At 34.1% G+C, this 16,554-nt stretch overlaps 1 protein-coding gene across 1 annotated transcript in view; it reads left to right on the top strand.

Annotated features, from left to right (window-relative positions):
• LOC115448051 (octopamine receptor beta-3R) overlaps window positions 1-16,554 on the top strand; it is a 140,551-nt gene that overhangs the window by 112,954 nt on the left and 11,043 nt on the right. The gene's annotated exons all lie outside the window — the stretch shown is intronic.

Below are 16,554 nucleotides of genomic sequence, written 5' to 3'. Positions count from 1 at the left end.
AATTGTCGCTTAAATTAATTAGCTAGCCAATCATTGGGCATTAGGATATTAGGTTTTTCTGCTTAGTTTAAAACCGGAGTTCAATATTTTGCCTGATGAATGGCTACAACCTCATTATTATCGAGCTAATATAACTGGCGAAACATGTATGATACACTTCTGTTTTTTTTTTCTTTAAGGGCACAGCAAAGTAATTTCCGTGGCACTGCCTATCCTTGAAGAAAAAAGTCGTGATGTTATGTCGTGATATTTAACTAAATATTTATACACAAACGAAAAACTATTTGAAAACGATGGCAATGAACTTGATTGTAAGGGCCATTGTTGGGTAAGTTGATCCACGGTTAATCAATTTAAAGGCTCACTCGACGTCGTAACACGAGTTAAACTGGAAACACGCAATCGTATGGCCACTAAATTTAAACGTGTTTTGTACATAATATTTTCATAGCCTTATGTTGCTGATTTCCAGAGGAAGCAAATAATTTTCATCAATAACCTAAAAGTAAATATATCGGTAGCTCACTATTACAAGATGTTGTTATATTTTTTCGACAAATAAAATTATATCATTTTTAGTAAAAAAAGAACAATAATTCCGAAAAATATGTAAAGGAGGAACCATGAATTATTGTCTGTTCTTATTTTTACCAACATGAAAATTATAAATCACGTGTTTCCAACATAAATAAAACTCAATATAAGACCTCATACTGGTCAACCAGCGATTTAATTCTTTATAATTTATTTATTACATTTCATTGTTCTATATTGATACATACTTAAGATCAATGCTTAAAATACTTACTTAAGCTAATATTTAATGCATCAGGTAAAGCATTTACTCATATTGAGTCTAAAATCGAACATTTTGTAGGCCAGCATTTACACATTTGCTTATTATCGTCATCATTATATCGCTAATTATGATTATGCAGTCCAGAAAGTTCTAACGTACCCTACATATGCTAAGCTGACGACTTCCCATCCCGCAGAGGAAATTACGCATTAACAAATGCGGATAACACGATATAACTTCTTGGCATTTCGATAGAGGTAAAAAAAATCTAATACGTATTATGGAGAAAAATTACTGTACATTTCTATAATATTATTTGTTTTAGACAAATATTTTTCAGCAGTGAAGTTACGATGTAGACCTAAATTTACTATTTATGAATCAGGAATGTATAGTTAAGACTGTTATAGCATTAACTTCTCATAGAAAATGTAAAGTGAGGGCTTGCCTTTCGTATGACAGATTTTCGGTAGCCCATGACCTCTATCACGTCTAACCCCTACTACTGTCCATTTGAGTTGAGAATGAGTTCACGATTGCTCTGGTTTTGTAGTCTATTAGTGGTGTAAATGACTTAAACAATCTAATGCCTCGTTGGCCGGTCCACGATATAAATATGCGCATCAAATTCACAGGTCCCTGACCATATTAAGGGTAGTTAATTAAATTACCAGTTTAACAATTAACAGAATGTTTTCATGACGCAAAATTCATGGAATAAAACACAAAAGGAAAAGCATATTGCACTACGCACATATATGTCGTTCATTGGTGAATCCATTTGTCCTCATTTCTTTGCAGTTCAATAAATACCATTCTCAAAGATATATTCCAGGCAATCGCATAAAGCGCTTACAGCGGTAGAAATGTAGAAGTACCAAATAGCCAGACATTTGGCATCATAAATGTAATCATTAATCAGTTACCTTCCTGGAAGGAATTTATGTGACCTCTACAATTACCTCCTTTATGAGATTTCGGGTTACGAAATCACATATTACAAAAATTCAGAAAGTCATTGAATAGTAATCCGTTTACCTGCTGGGAAAACAGGGATTCGCGTATTTGTTAAGCCCTGTATGAAATAAGCCTAGATCAAATGTTTGCGGACAAGTATTTTCCCCCAGGAATTGGAAATCTTATGAGCATCTCGAATTGATAAAGATTATTTTTGATCGCGGTAATTTTGTACCTGATACAATTATTATTATGTTACATGTTTTTACGATTATAATTTTTGACAGACGGCTGTTTTTTTTTTAATAAATATATGTGTTATCGCAGCACCTCGTTATTCGTGGAAATATTAGAAAAGAAGGGAGGTTGGCTGCTGTCAATATAAGGACCAGCCGAACGATGAGAGCGCAGTCTTGTACCAGTCTTGAACGAGTCTTGTAGTAGTCTTCAGCAGTCTTGTTTCGATGCTCGAACCGACCACATTGTGTGTTCCGCTATTATGCAGTTAATTGCTAGTGAAGTAAAGAAGTGTTTCAATAATTGAATAACTGTCTGAATAAATATAGACCGGTGAAACTTTACCGGTCATGTAAAAAAAATAACCAAGTAAACAGTTTCACTCCGACATATATAAAAAATAATAATAAATAATTCTTTTTTACAAAAGAATCAGCATGTTACTAAACTCCTCCTAAATCGTTGGACCGATTTTGATAAATGGTTTAGATTCATAATTTGACCCGATAAGTAGCGCTGTACGTACTCAGATTATAGGATTTTATCTCCATTATACGGCTAGGCGTCTATCGGGGCCGCTAGTGTACAAAAATACTAACAAGCTGAGTTAATTTATTTACCACAACATTTATAAACAAAAGTCAGGTTTCATATAACAAATAAACTAATTGTCTAGTTACAATTGTGAGAGCGTAAGTCGCCTTACTTCGCTAACATTGTTTGTACCTCAAAGTTCTTGATGCGATCTCATACGTGCCTTGGTTTTTAAGTTTCACTGAAACACGACTGTGTAACGTGATTGAAGTTATACTGGATGAGATTTAACATAAGTTTTTGTTAAAATTCTATTTTAAGAATACAAGTAAATATATAATATTGCTTCCTCTTGCACGCGGCAAAGATTCTTTTCTTTTGAGGAGATCCGTAGAAGAACGAAAGTCACCGACATAGCCCATCGGATTAGCAAGCTAAAGTGGCAGTGGGCAGGGCACATAGATGGCCGATGGGGCAAGAAGGTTCTTGAGTGGAGGCCACGAACTGGCAAGCTCAGTGTCGGACATCTACCCACGAAGTGGAAAGATGACCTCATAAAAATCGCAGGAGGTCGCTGGATGCGGGCCGCTTCCAATAGGGCGATCTGAAAATCTTTTGGGGGAGGCTCGTGTTTAGCAGTGGACATTCCGCGGTTTTTGATGATGACGGTGAAGATGATTACACGCGGCTCTGCTGCAGCGAAAAAGTTATTCTGAGATAAAAGTACCCCGTACATCCCCAAATAAAATTAGCCTATATCCTAAGAATCTCAAACTATCTCCATACCAAATTTATTGGTTCAGTACTTAAGCCATGATAGCGTAACAGACTTTCTTTCGCGTTTATAATATGGAGATAGTTTGAGATTCTTAGGATATAGGCTAATTTTATTTGGGGATGTACGGGGTACTTTTATCTCAGAATAACTTTTTCGCTGCAGCAGAGCCGCGTGTAATCATCTTCACCGTCATCATCAAAATCCGCGGAATGTCCACTGCTAAACACGAGCCTCCCCCAAAAGATTTTCAGATCGCCCTATTGGAAGCGGCCCGCATCCAGCGACCTCCTGCGATTTTTATGAGGTCATCTTTCCACTTCGTGGGTAGATGTCCGACACTGAGCTTGCCAGTTCGTGGCCTCCACTCAAGAACCTTCTTGCCCCATCGGCCATCTATGTGCCCTGCCCACTGCCACTTTAGTGTGTATTAAAGTTTGAATTTACGCCATACAATTTTCCCTATATTGTTTAAGTAAATTCTCAAAAATTTCACAATTATAAATACGAAATTCTTTTTTATCACACCTGAAATGAAGACGTAACATTTTTTTTAATCTAAATTAAAAAAGAAGTCTAAGAAATAAAACCGATTAACGAACTTTTACAATCGCTTCACAGGTCACTGGGATCATCTTCCATTACTAAAATAAATATTTTATAATCACCAATTTTCATCCTAGACATTTTAGGAGAGATAGGCTAATTTCTACAATTAGACGAAATCACTCTATTATCTAACATTAAACATTCCCCATCTTTAGAAATGAATGACATTTAGTCAGATATTGTAAGAGATACCAAAGATACATCTCTCATTATCGCTAAAAGTATCTTTTGTTAATATTTAATGGAGTATAAAATTATCTTAATCTTTAGTGCTCGAGTAATTATTTTGAACTAAGACAAAACACTTAATTTGAAATATTCTTCGACGAAATTATATTAAGAACTGTCTGAACTATGAAGGACAGTCGTAACTCTATTAATCTCAGTTAATAAATAATATCGCGTTCATTATTTCAAGTTGTTGTTGTAAAGATATAGAGGTTTATTAGCTCGTAGGCTAAAGCAGATTTCTGGATACAATATTATGATGAAGAAGGTTACTATTCGGTAGAAAAATTACCATTTTATGATGCTTTTCAATGTTCAAGCGTAATTACTAATTACCATATTTATAAATTAATCTTATGTTTCAGAAGGATCTCAAGTGGACATTTAATGTATTTAATAAACAAATCTTAAGTGTGCATTTAAGAGCTTGTTCTTAGGTGAGTCGGCGCTGTTTAATAAAAACTCAAAATGTTTATTAAATAGATACCACTTTAAGATGCTGACATTTGACAGCGTCATAGCTGATAGCCCACTTGAGTGCGAACCAAAAATTAATTGTCAATACAGGCCTTAACATCTTATCTTTAAGGGTGACGAGCGCAGTGGAGTGCTTCTGCGCTCTGTCTTCATCTTCAAAGTACTGTATGGTTTTGCTACTGTTTATGGGCGGTCGTATTGATTACTATCAGGCAAGCAATATGCTCGTCTCCTCATTAAAATGTAATAAAAATACCTATTGGTTCGTGTTCCATTATGTAAACCAATAGAAACTACATGAATCAATCTCGTATATTTCACCAGCTGCTGCAAGAAAATTGGTAATATATTAACCTTTGCTCGATGTTAGTCAATGCTGTTCTGAAAAAAAAATCCAAAGCAATTTTTTCAAATAAAACGTAGTCTATGTTAATACAAGACCTGGTTATCTGTGTTTATCCAAATTTTCTCAGTAGTTTCTGCGTTTACTTGTAAAACATCCTAACACACATCGTATCTAAGAAGTGTAATCACATTATTGATTACCCGTCATTTTCAATAAACAATTCCAAACCCTTTGTTTGATTTACCTCAAAAATGGGCCAATCAAAACAAACGGTTTTAACAAATAAGCTAATTTGATTGGTTAATTCTAGAAAACAAATGTAAATCAGATACTATTGTTTAAAATCTATGTTCGAACATTTATATCCCGAACTGCTGTTATAAAATCAGAACTATCTAATAACGACCGCGTGCTATTGAGATCAAAGCTCGCCGACCACGACCACAAGACGCGCCTTAATTACTGGTCGCACCCCAGAGATGCAATGTCGTCGCCTTGCGGTTGCGACTGTATCCGTCTAACGAGGTAGTGAGATGAAAATTTTAACAACCTGATATACTGCAAATGAACGGAGATTTACAGCTGTAATCTAGCAGTCTCTGATTTATTTGTTTACTCTTTGTTTTTAATTAAGTGTTCGCAGCTTCGTGTAAGCCATTATTTGAAATATTTATTATGCGCTTTTGCGGAGCAATAAGACCATGTTGATCAGGATTTGTTATAATAGTGTGCCAAATGTTATCAAACCCATTTAGCGGCTTCTGCACTTCTAAAAAGGGAAAAACATCCTCATAACCTTTTTAATTATTTATCAAATTGTATACCAAAGTCTGACATATAAGTAATTGGTGTGAAATTGACCTAATGATAATTGTGATAAGTGTCTCTTACTGCCTGTACACCCTCTTAATACAAGCGTATGCGTTTCCGATATTTAAGGATAAGAATATAGAAATGAGGTGAATTATTTCCTGACTTTCTACCAATCAAACGCAAACTAACAGTAATAATGAGGTTAAGGACCTTCTCTCTAATCTCTAGATTCTAAAAGCGTCATTTAACTCTATACAATAACCCCTTAAGAGTTATATTCGTACAAGACTTACAATCCAATCAAATAACCCATTACTTTAAAAATAATCTTTAAAAATGCCAGACTTTATTAAAATCTTATCAGAATTTAATTCAATCAGCACTTCTTTCTATTTCATAAAAATATTTACCTACAGAATGTTAAAATGCGTGCCTTAATTTGTTTGCACGAAGCATTCGCCACCTCAAACGCGACTTGTGCAAATATTTTCTTAATGTAACTTGCTAATGAATTGAAGCCCCGAGGCTTATGTAGGCTCGTCTTATTTCTGCTTTTCAGCAATAAAATAAAATTTTAACGTTAACTTAAAGATTTTTTTGTGTCGATATACAGTTGATTGTATTACTTGTACAATTACTAGTTATTGACTGCCTCGATGAAGTAGTTGTAATTGTACACGGTATGAGTATGACTACTGCACTAAGGTCCTGGGTTCGAGTCCCGGGTCGGGCCAAAATAATTGTGACTAGGTTTTTCCATCTTAAAAAACACTACGCAGTCACAGCTCGGAGAAGCGCGTAAAGCCGTTAGTCCTGCATGTTGTTGGTCATGTCGGATTGCTGTCTCACCGAACTATTAGAATGAAGGAACAGAGAGTGCACCTGTGCATTGCGTAAACACTTGTGTGCTATAATATCTCCGGCGTACCTGGCTGATCTCCATTAAGACTGGTCGCTGTGGTCGAAAATTCGGCTAGGAGGATTCAATCATAAAAGTATAACGAATATTTCAATCATCAATTGATCTTATTCCTGTTTTATTACTTTTATCCCACTCCAATTACACAAACAGAAACCCTGATCATGTTAATTTCATACTAAATACTTATGGTTTAGGTTGGTAATAGGTATCTCCAACTGTGTAGTTTTCCTTACGAAAGTACAATGATTGTCTAATTAATTGCGAACACCGATGTAACACTACAATATAATTTATCTCCCCAACCTTACGCGGTACATTAACATTAACTGTTTTTCTTTTCCATCCATTCTTAGCACCTTTACCTTACTATTGCGTCTTACTTTGTGATTTATTTTTTTACCTTCCACAAATACAAGACTTTTTTTACACAAGAATAATTTCATTTTACTTAACTCGTTTTAGTTTTATTCGTGTTACGCCATATTGTGATTTGTTTTGAATTTTACTTTCTGAATTAACACGATAATTTCGAAACATTATCCTACTATGTTTTATAAATGCGAAAGTTTGTGAGGATGGATGTATGGATATATATTTGTTTCTCTTTCACGAAAAAACTACTGAACGGATTTAGATGAAACATGGGCGTTAAAACATGATAGTTTTAACGCCCTTTTTCCTAATTTACGCATAGTTTTAGCGAATGACCTAAGAATTTAAAGAGCAGAGTGGTAATAATTTATGATTATAAAATGAGATCTGACCATTTCTAGACGGGCATGTTTGTTTAACTGAATGTATAACTAATAACCTCGGAATAAGACTCATTGAAACGAATTCTTATGATGGAGTTTAGCCACCTACGTCTTGTATTGGCCTATATAATTTATCACCCTACGTTGTACACAGGGGTTGCATCGGCCTTGCTTAGAAAATCGATAAGCAGTTTTATTTTCAATCCAATGAATATGTGTTATCGCATTTATTTATAACTAATTTTACATGCAATTATGCCATGCACAGCCCTCTTTAAACATAAAATTCATCCTAGATTATTATTTGTATAACCTGAAAATGAAAATATCGTCAAAATTGATTCAGCACTTTCTTAGATTAGACCAAGGAGACAAAACAAAACAAAAAGTTTAATTGAAAATTGAATCATGTTAATAAACATAATATGGACTTGAGAATAAGATATTCGAAATCACTGTCAAGAACTTATTTATTTATACACTTAATGTACGTAAAGATAGTAATTGGAGTACCTGCTGCAGCATATTCAAAAATTAAGGTAGTTTTTAAAACCAAGTTTTTTTATATAAGCAAAGTGACCATCACTGCACCTGATGGTAAGTGGAATGGGGTCCAATAGAATGTGGACTGAAGAGAAATGATTACCCCTCGACAGTCGACACAATTATGCCGGCCAGTTGGAACCGGATATACACAAGCTGATCTTTGAACACGAACACTTACGTGGGCCACTGTGGCGGGTTTTAACACCTCGTGTAGGGTAGTCGCTATTCGGGCGGATTTAAAATATATTCTATCATCGGTAAGTTAAAATTAAGTTCTCAGTGGACAAGTATAATTCTCGCCATTCCTCATCATTAATGTTTTGTAGCTGTTTATTATATTTTACTATATCATCTCTAGTGTTTTTTGTGTTCATATTCCAGACTGAACCCTTTATTTGAAATGTTTTATTCAATATTGCGACACGCATAGTGATGTTTATTCATTCTTAAAATTATTCTATAACCGTTGACGAGTGACAACACTAGAATTTATTTTTCATTTGTTTAATATTACTTTCACTGGAGTAAAATCAATTAATAAGTACCTTATTATAAGAATATAAATTATTTTTTATTTCCCCACGTAATAGACCTGAGATCGGTTCCAAATATCGCTATTACCTTTAATAATAACATAAAATATAATACTCATTACACATAATGATACCGTAATATCTTGATAACTTTTGTAATCATTTATTCTAGGAATATCGTTCTCAGTGTAATGGAAAAGTAATCTTATCGTATATAATAATTGAGGTGTAAGTTACTTGCGTTTATGATTAAGACTTCTACTTTACGTGAACTTAGAAGAGGGGAACACAACTCGCAACTTTGTACAAAACTTAAATCATCCCTTAAATTATGTGACATCGGTTCGAACATTAAAGGCCTTTTGATTTTTTTTCTAACAGGGCGTAAGAGAATTTATACTCCACACTAATCTGTATGTAGCTGACATTATTTAAAAAAAAAAGTGACAGTCACACGAATGAAGTCAAAAATAACACAGAACAGCGAATGGTCCGCCCATACTATTCTTTGTGTTTTTTCTATGCGCAGTAACGTCTGGTGAGTAAATTGGCCTTATTGGTGAGCGATCAAAACAGGCATAAAATCCCTTTTTAGAAGATACTTTAAAAATCCAATAGTTTTCGCTGTAACCAGATTAATTCGTAAATAACTAAAATCTTTATGAATTCCCTTAAAATACTTACTAAGAAAATTTATACTGGTTTATTTTTCCGACAATAATCACTAAAACACGGATGCCAAAAAATTTACAGCTGCTACAAAAGTCGGCTTTTAAAAATAACTATTCCGTCCATGTATCTAAAAGGGCTCGTGACTCGAATACGAACCAAAGGAAGAGAAAAAAGAATCTTTGCGAATCATTATTTCTTGTTTTAATGAGAGAAAATACATAACCACGATCTTGAAAGCGGCTTTTTGCTTTCCTACTTAAGTATTCGGAGAGCGAAACTAAAAATATACTTTAAAAGAAAATTTACATTATCGTAATCAGTATACGGTCTCCGGCGGATGTTTTCTCGAAATACCAATAAATTTTAGTTATTTTGGCATATTCTTTGCATATTTATTTCTTTTTGTTTTAAATTTTCTTATAAACACGTTAGCATATATGTATTAAAAAAAAAACATTTGGTTAACTTTTATTAGTCTTTACAAATAATCAAAAAAAGTAAACCAAATTAAAAAAGAAACCAAAATCCAAAATGGATCGAGTTCAGCTATCTACACATTGAACTGCAGCGATGTTTTTTAGCTGAAACCAATATAATATATTAATATTGAATGTGAACAATTATTCTACGTAGATACTAAGCCGCCACGCAACTCCGTGAACCTCTGGTTGATATACAAAACGGAAATTTATTTCAGTAACTTCAGCAACATTCATTTTCATAGTGTATTTGTGTGTGTATTTCTCGGCATCAAATGGATAGCGTCTACGCGCCGCCTTATAGTAAAATCTATTTGCTCTAAGCCAGAACCACTGCATGACCCATCTCATTAGCACTTATAATATTACTAATTAATTAGTACATACTAATTAGCTATCCATACAAAGCCGCCCCGCTCGGTCAGTATTTACATCTTAACCTACATTTTAAATATTCATTTAATTATGTTTCATAAATATCGCTCGCGACTTATTAAGTCGAGAATTTATTACTATCCGTGGTAGGAATTCATTAAGAGAAATGAAGTAAAATTAAAACGATTTTTTAAACCTTTAAACTCATTGGCAAATGAATATGTAAAAAACTTGAAAAATAATTGATTATTTTTGTTTATAATTATCGCATTCAACAGTGCTGTCGAAGCGTGGACCGCAATTAAATTTTCGCTAGTATTCAGTGATACCATTTTTTTATATTACAGTTACCTAATAAAACACTTTTTTTCTGAAATAATAATGACACAAGCAGTATATTATACTGTCCTGGTAGGCACAGGCCTCCTCTACTGAAAGAGTGGACCTCAGTTCACCATGTCTATAGCGGGATGACAGAATTCACAAACCTTCGGTTTTAGTATAGTGAATCCGCACGTATAAAGATTTCCTCACAATGTTTTCCTTCATCGTTAAGCTAGCGATAATTGTCAATCGATACATACAACTTTAAAAAGTCATAGCAGTGGCTTGAGTTTTGTGGTCCTCGGCTCGGCAGACCGTTACAATCCCAACTAGACTCACCGCTTTTTTCATATAAAAATTAATTTAATAACGCCTCAAAAGACACCGAGAAATCCAGTGCCGTGCAATTAAAAAACCATTTACAGTGAAATCAAAATACTTTTATTCGCAGTAAGCCGGTTCAAACGAGGAAAACGTTGGAACTTCTCCAACGTAATAACACAATTTTGAAACGTTCTAGCCTTTTCCGATTTTTATTTTTTAAATTGAAATTCGGTAACTGTGCAAAATATTTTATCTAAAGTACAAGCGGAATGAAGTTAATATTCATAACTAGCTTTTGCTCGCGGCTTCGCCTGCGTGAAGTTTTCCGGGATGAAAATCCCGATATATTCCCGGGATAGAAAGTAGCCTATAACGTTCCTAGGGTCTTCAATTATCTCCATACCAAATTTCATAAAAATCCGTTTAGTAGAATTTGAGAAATTCGATAATATACAGACAGACAGAAAAGAGGACTTTGTTGTATAGATAAAAGACACTGTATAGGCAAGAAAGATAAAGACCTAAATAACCAATGTTATTATCAAACCTTTCCTACATCACTCAAACTTTACGATTTCTACATAACAGGATATTTTTGTCAATCCAAAAACAATGAAAACATAAAATTAAATTAAAATTATTATCGTAATCGATCATAATTAAAAAAAAAAACACAAAGTGCATTAAATAACTTTGTGTTAATAAAATACCCTGGGCACGAATGATTTGCACTCCTCAATATTTTAATGTTAACATACAAGTCCTCTTTTACACTGCAGACATTTCTAGTACAACATAATACAAATATCTAAACACTACTTAATTAAAATAGTTTTAATAGACAAAAATAAATGTATACTTTACTCTCTTTACGAATATACAAGACTGTTTATTTTTATTCCATAATGTGGAAACAGGTCAGGTTATTTCTATACTTCTTTGATAAACTTGTATGGCACGTCTCTTTTAATACATAACTATAACGTCTATTAAGAGTCTTACTTACTTTTATGCAGTCAGCCACTTTTACACCTTCAAAACCACTTCTGCATATTAACATTAATTGAAATATTGTTTTATCTTTATCTAAAAAAGAATCAACCCTCTGAAGTTTATTCTATCAAATTTAACGATTGTTCGTATGGAAACAAAAATTTAAAAGCAATTTGACAATTTTAATTTGTTCAGCTACTTCTGTGACTGTTCATATAACACATTTTAGAATAGAAATAAAAACTAATACAATATTATCGTACCGAAGTTTTTCTACGCCAATATGGCTCCAAATTTACAAAACCCTATGTAAGATCCATTTAAGATATTACGATTGCTTACGTAGACTCCATGTTATACTGACACAGAGACTGTGATCCAAATAGTAATATGTATCAAAGCAACATACATCTGCCATTGTTGTACTGGCCCGCCTATTCCGCAAACATAGCCAGGTAAGTACCTCGGAATGTTAATGGCTAAAAGCAGTTAGTATCCTATTTTATTAATTCGGAAAAGTACAGCGAGCATGTACAAGAACAAAAAATAACAAGGCCATTTACAAGTTTCATGCGTAGATTAATGTATAAAAGAAACTGGCCCTTCATTATTATCAGCCGAAGGATATCAACTGCTGAACATGGGCCTCTCCCAAAGATTTCCAGATCGACCTATTGGAAAAGGCCCGCATCAAACGACCTGCGATTTTTTATTTTTTTGGTTGTCGGATCCTGCAGTCAACACCGGAAGAAGCCCACGAATGAGATATTGGAATCGCCCGGCTTAGCGACGGCAGGGTCCTGGAGGAAAGTTGGGAAGGGAGTTTGGGAGAAGTATAAGGAACATCTTAAGACGGGAGGAGGGAAAAAGGCTAGGACCTGTTCGTGAGCCCTTATAGGCCTCAATTTGAATGGGCAACCATGAGGTATACACACTTGATTGCCTAAGACCGCGAAAAATGTTTCCCCGTTCATGGGCGTGAATTCAGTGTGGAGACCAAGCGCACAAGAATTGCTTCGGGGGGATGCGATTTTTATGAGGTCATCTTTCACCTCGTGGGTGGACGTTCGACACTGCGCTTGCCAGTTTGTCTCCTAATAACTTTAACACTAAGGCTAACTTTATAATGGTTATAATAACTACAATGTTGAGTAAACTATGTGACACAAAAAAATAATTATTTTCAACGAAGAAACCCTATTTTTATGGAATCCCGTCGCGCTATACATGATTGTATATGACAGTTAACGTACGAAGTATCTAATAAGTGTCAGAAATGTCGCTTCTATTGTATGCTGTATTTTGTTAACAATAGCATTCAATTTTGATGTTATTTTATATCATTAGTAAAAAAGAAGAAAGACTTTCGATGTGCCTCTGTAATGCTCTTTATTTTACTAATAACACTCGAAAATTCTAGTGGCGGTAATAAATAACCCAAAACCGCATGTGGATCACAGGTCTCTGGCCAGGTTCCAACAGCCTCTGCCAAACTGTTTCCATTGACCTTGAGGCTTCGATCGATGTCAAGTTTTGTGAACGCAACTTCGAATTAGTTTCATTAATATCCAATCTGAAGGTTTAATGAAAGTGTTCTTGTATGGTATAACTTTGCGATATTAATATGACCTTTGGGTTAAACGTTTTTGTTTATACAAGGGTATTAGTAATAAACATTAACATACACACATCATCACGCATTTATTCCCTAAGGGGTAGACAGAGGCGCAACCAGGGCACCCACTCTTTGCCAAGTGTGTTCCGTCCCATGATTTGATAGGGGGCCAGCTTGTCGCCATATGGGGCTCAATCCAGACTTCGGGCTGATACTGAGCAGAAAAACCCAAATATCACTGCTCCACCTAGGATTCGAACCCAGGACCTCAGAGCGCTCTCGTACCGCGCATGCCTTAAAACTACGCAACCAAGGCAATCAATTTAAATCTGCTATTAACCTAAGTATATTGTAGTCACAAAAAAAATATGATCGATAAATCACACTATCAGTTACCATGGTCCGAAAAGTAGGTTATTAAATTTGTATTTTTAACTTTATCTCTAATGTTTCAATTTTAGGAAAGTTTATGAAAACTATTTAAACTATTTCACGAAAGAAAGAGACAAGATATTACTTTTGTTAATAAGATTTATTCTTAAATAGGTACTTAGGTCAACAAATTAATGTAATACATACTTTAAATACAAAAACAAATACAAATATTTAATACTTTAAATACAAATATTAATTTTCTAACTAGTTCTGTTCTGAAAAATTAAATCACTCGCAATCAAAATTGAACTTCAACCCTTAAAGTCTCTTAACAAATTAAGAAAATACAAACGAACAAATATTTTAATATTCAATATCTATCACAGTAGCAGTATTTTAATTACCTATTTAAAAAAGGATATTTTCATTACTGTTTTTTATATTCAACTAGCTGACCCGGCGAACTTCGTACCGCCTAACAGTCAATGAGTGTCGTGTTACCTTTTAGCTGAACTAATTTAGGCTTTGATGAACGTAATACAATGATACAAAATAATAGAAATATAAAAGTATTTTATTATGATGAATGAAGAACGATGATGATGGCCTTGAATCTGTGAAGTCAAAGCCACAGTTATAGTTAGATTTACAAACACTTTTATTTTCAAATAATAACATGCCATTTTTATTTTAGAGAAAAATACAGAAATCTAACAAACGACATTCCAGATTTTTTTTACAATCATAGAAAATAAAGTTTTTAACGTAAATTACCTTAAATGTCGGATTATATCCGTGTTCTTCGATAATTTCCGCCCCAAATGAAGTCATTTGGAAACAGACATTGTATTTTTGAGTGTTCGCTAGAAAATGTCGTGATTCTAGTGTTTCGCCATAAAGCAGGGAACACAATGGCTCTGGTGGCGGGACCAATAATGGCAATTTCACTTTACCACTAAAGCAGCACAAACCAGGCGTTTCACCAGAAAACTTCAATGCGCCACAATGCTGGCAAACAACGTCCATTGGACCAATGCAAACTAAACGATGCAAGCTGTAGTCGATGGTGCAATCATATAGAAACGCTGCTCGATTCAAATCAATACTTGATCCATTTCTTCTTGCACTTTGAAGATTATTCCTCTGTTCATCTGAACGATAAGCTCGATTTCTCGTTTCTAACCTAGCCGTTTCACGAGCTGCCTCTCTTTGCTCTTGTGTTTGAGAAGCACGAATTAAGGCCCTTCTTTGCTCCATACTAACGCGGCGCTCTTCTCGTGCAATTTCTCGTTCTTCATCAGATAATTGACTCGCGATATTCCGTTGCCTAATTGCATTACGACTCCGCTGGGAAAGATTAGATCTTCTAGGACGCGGCATTGTTATTAATCGTAATACTGAATATGCACTCGCAAAAAACCACATAAAATCACCAAATATAATAACAGTGCCTGAACTTTCGAGACATAGACAATAGCTTATCAAGAAAAATCATAGACAACCTATAAAAAGACATTTACACTTTTGTTAACCTGTAGAATAAATCTTAGGTATTATTCCGAGCTATTTTAGATTTTTTCTCGATTTGTCTATACACTTCTATTCGAGATGGAAATAAATTTCTGAACGCACACATGAATAGTTGTTACAGTATTTGACAGGATTGGACAACATGTTTGACATGTACTAAACAAAAATGAGCATTTATTGAAATGATTAAGTATTATTACACATATCGAGTTTTCGTTGTTTTTAAGATGTATTCTGCTATTCGGGGCGGAGACAAATCCAACGAATCAATAACCATGAAAATTGGTTCAGCAGATCTCGAGTTATAAGTGTTGTAACAAACCCGTCTTTGTTTTATATATATAGATTAAATAATAACCCAAGCAAATCATTTTTATTGGCGTCATTTATGATTCGATTAATTGTCGAGACGAGCAAACCGCTTGCTTAAATGTATAGGCATGTCCATAACGTTAATAATACACCCCCCCTACAACTGTAATAAATGGCACTGCAGAGCGTTTGTACCCAGAGACATTAAATATCAGACAGTGTAAATACAAAAATTATTTGTAAAGTCTGTCTGCATCATACTAAAATAAATACATCCAAATAAACTTTACAGAAATTAATGCTATTAAACAGTAGAAATGCAGTCGAGGATCTGGTTTACTTAACTCGAAGTTAAAGCTTAGCGACGATTGCAAACTGAAGGCGCTCTGACTCGCAATAATTGAATTAAACTCTGTTATTGAAAGCTTTACTTTTATTTAAAATAACTATAGCATTAAAATAAAAGGATATATTCATAAAGAATATTATTTTGGTAGATTCTTTTCCTAATGTTTAAGTTTTCTACCCAAAAATACCACATATACTTTTCTTTTTTTATTCTCCTCCATCCTCATGCTGAAATTAAGGAGTTGTCAGTATGTCTTACTATATCAGAGATTAATTAATTCGAATTTTATTCTTGGCCTTATGCTGATTTCGATGCAGGGACCGCCTTCCTACTACGTGGTAAATAGTTTGCCCAATTTTTAGCATCCTGCTGAATCAGATCATTGAATGCTACTTAATTTTTAATTGGAATAATATTTTACTAGTGCTTGTCTACTGGCCAAATTCGACCGACTGTATAACACATACATAAATTTTATTCTTCTGCTCTCTATCCCTAAATAAACATTATAAATTTTGTTTAAATTAATGTTAATATTTAAAAAAATATTATAATATAAAAATGCGATAAAATGCAAAAAAATGTTTTATATCAATGTCTCACATTCGCGTAAACATTAGAAATCATTATTCATCGTTTTATTATTCAACGCGAAAATGCAATTACATGCGATTT

The sequence above is a fragment of the Manduca sexta genome, chromosome 18, assembly GCF_014839805.1.
Source record: "Manduca sexta isolate Smith_Timp_Sample1 chromosome 18, JHU_Msex_v1.0, whole genome shotgun sequence".
Taxonomy (NCBI): Eukaryota; Metazoa; Arthropoda; class Insecta; order Lepidoptera; family Sphingidae; genus Manduca; species Manduca sexta.
The sequence above is the reverse complement of the archived record's forward strand: the minus strand, read 5'-3'. Positions and strand labels throughout refer to the sequence as shown.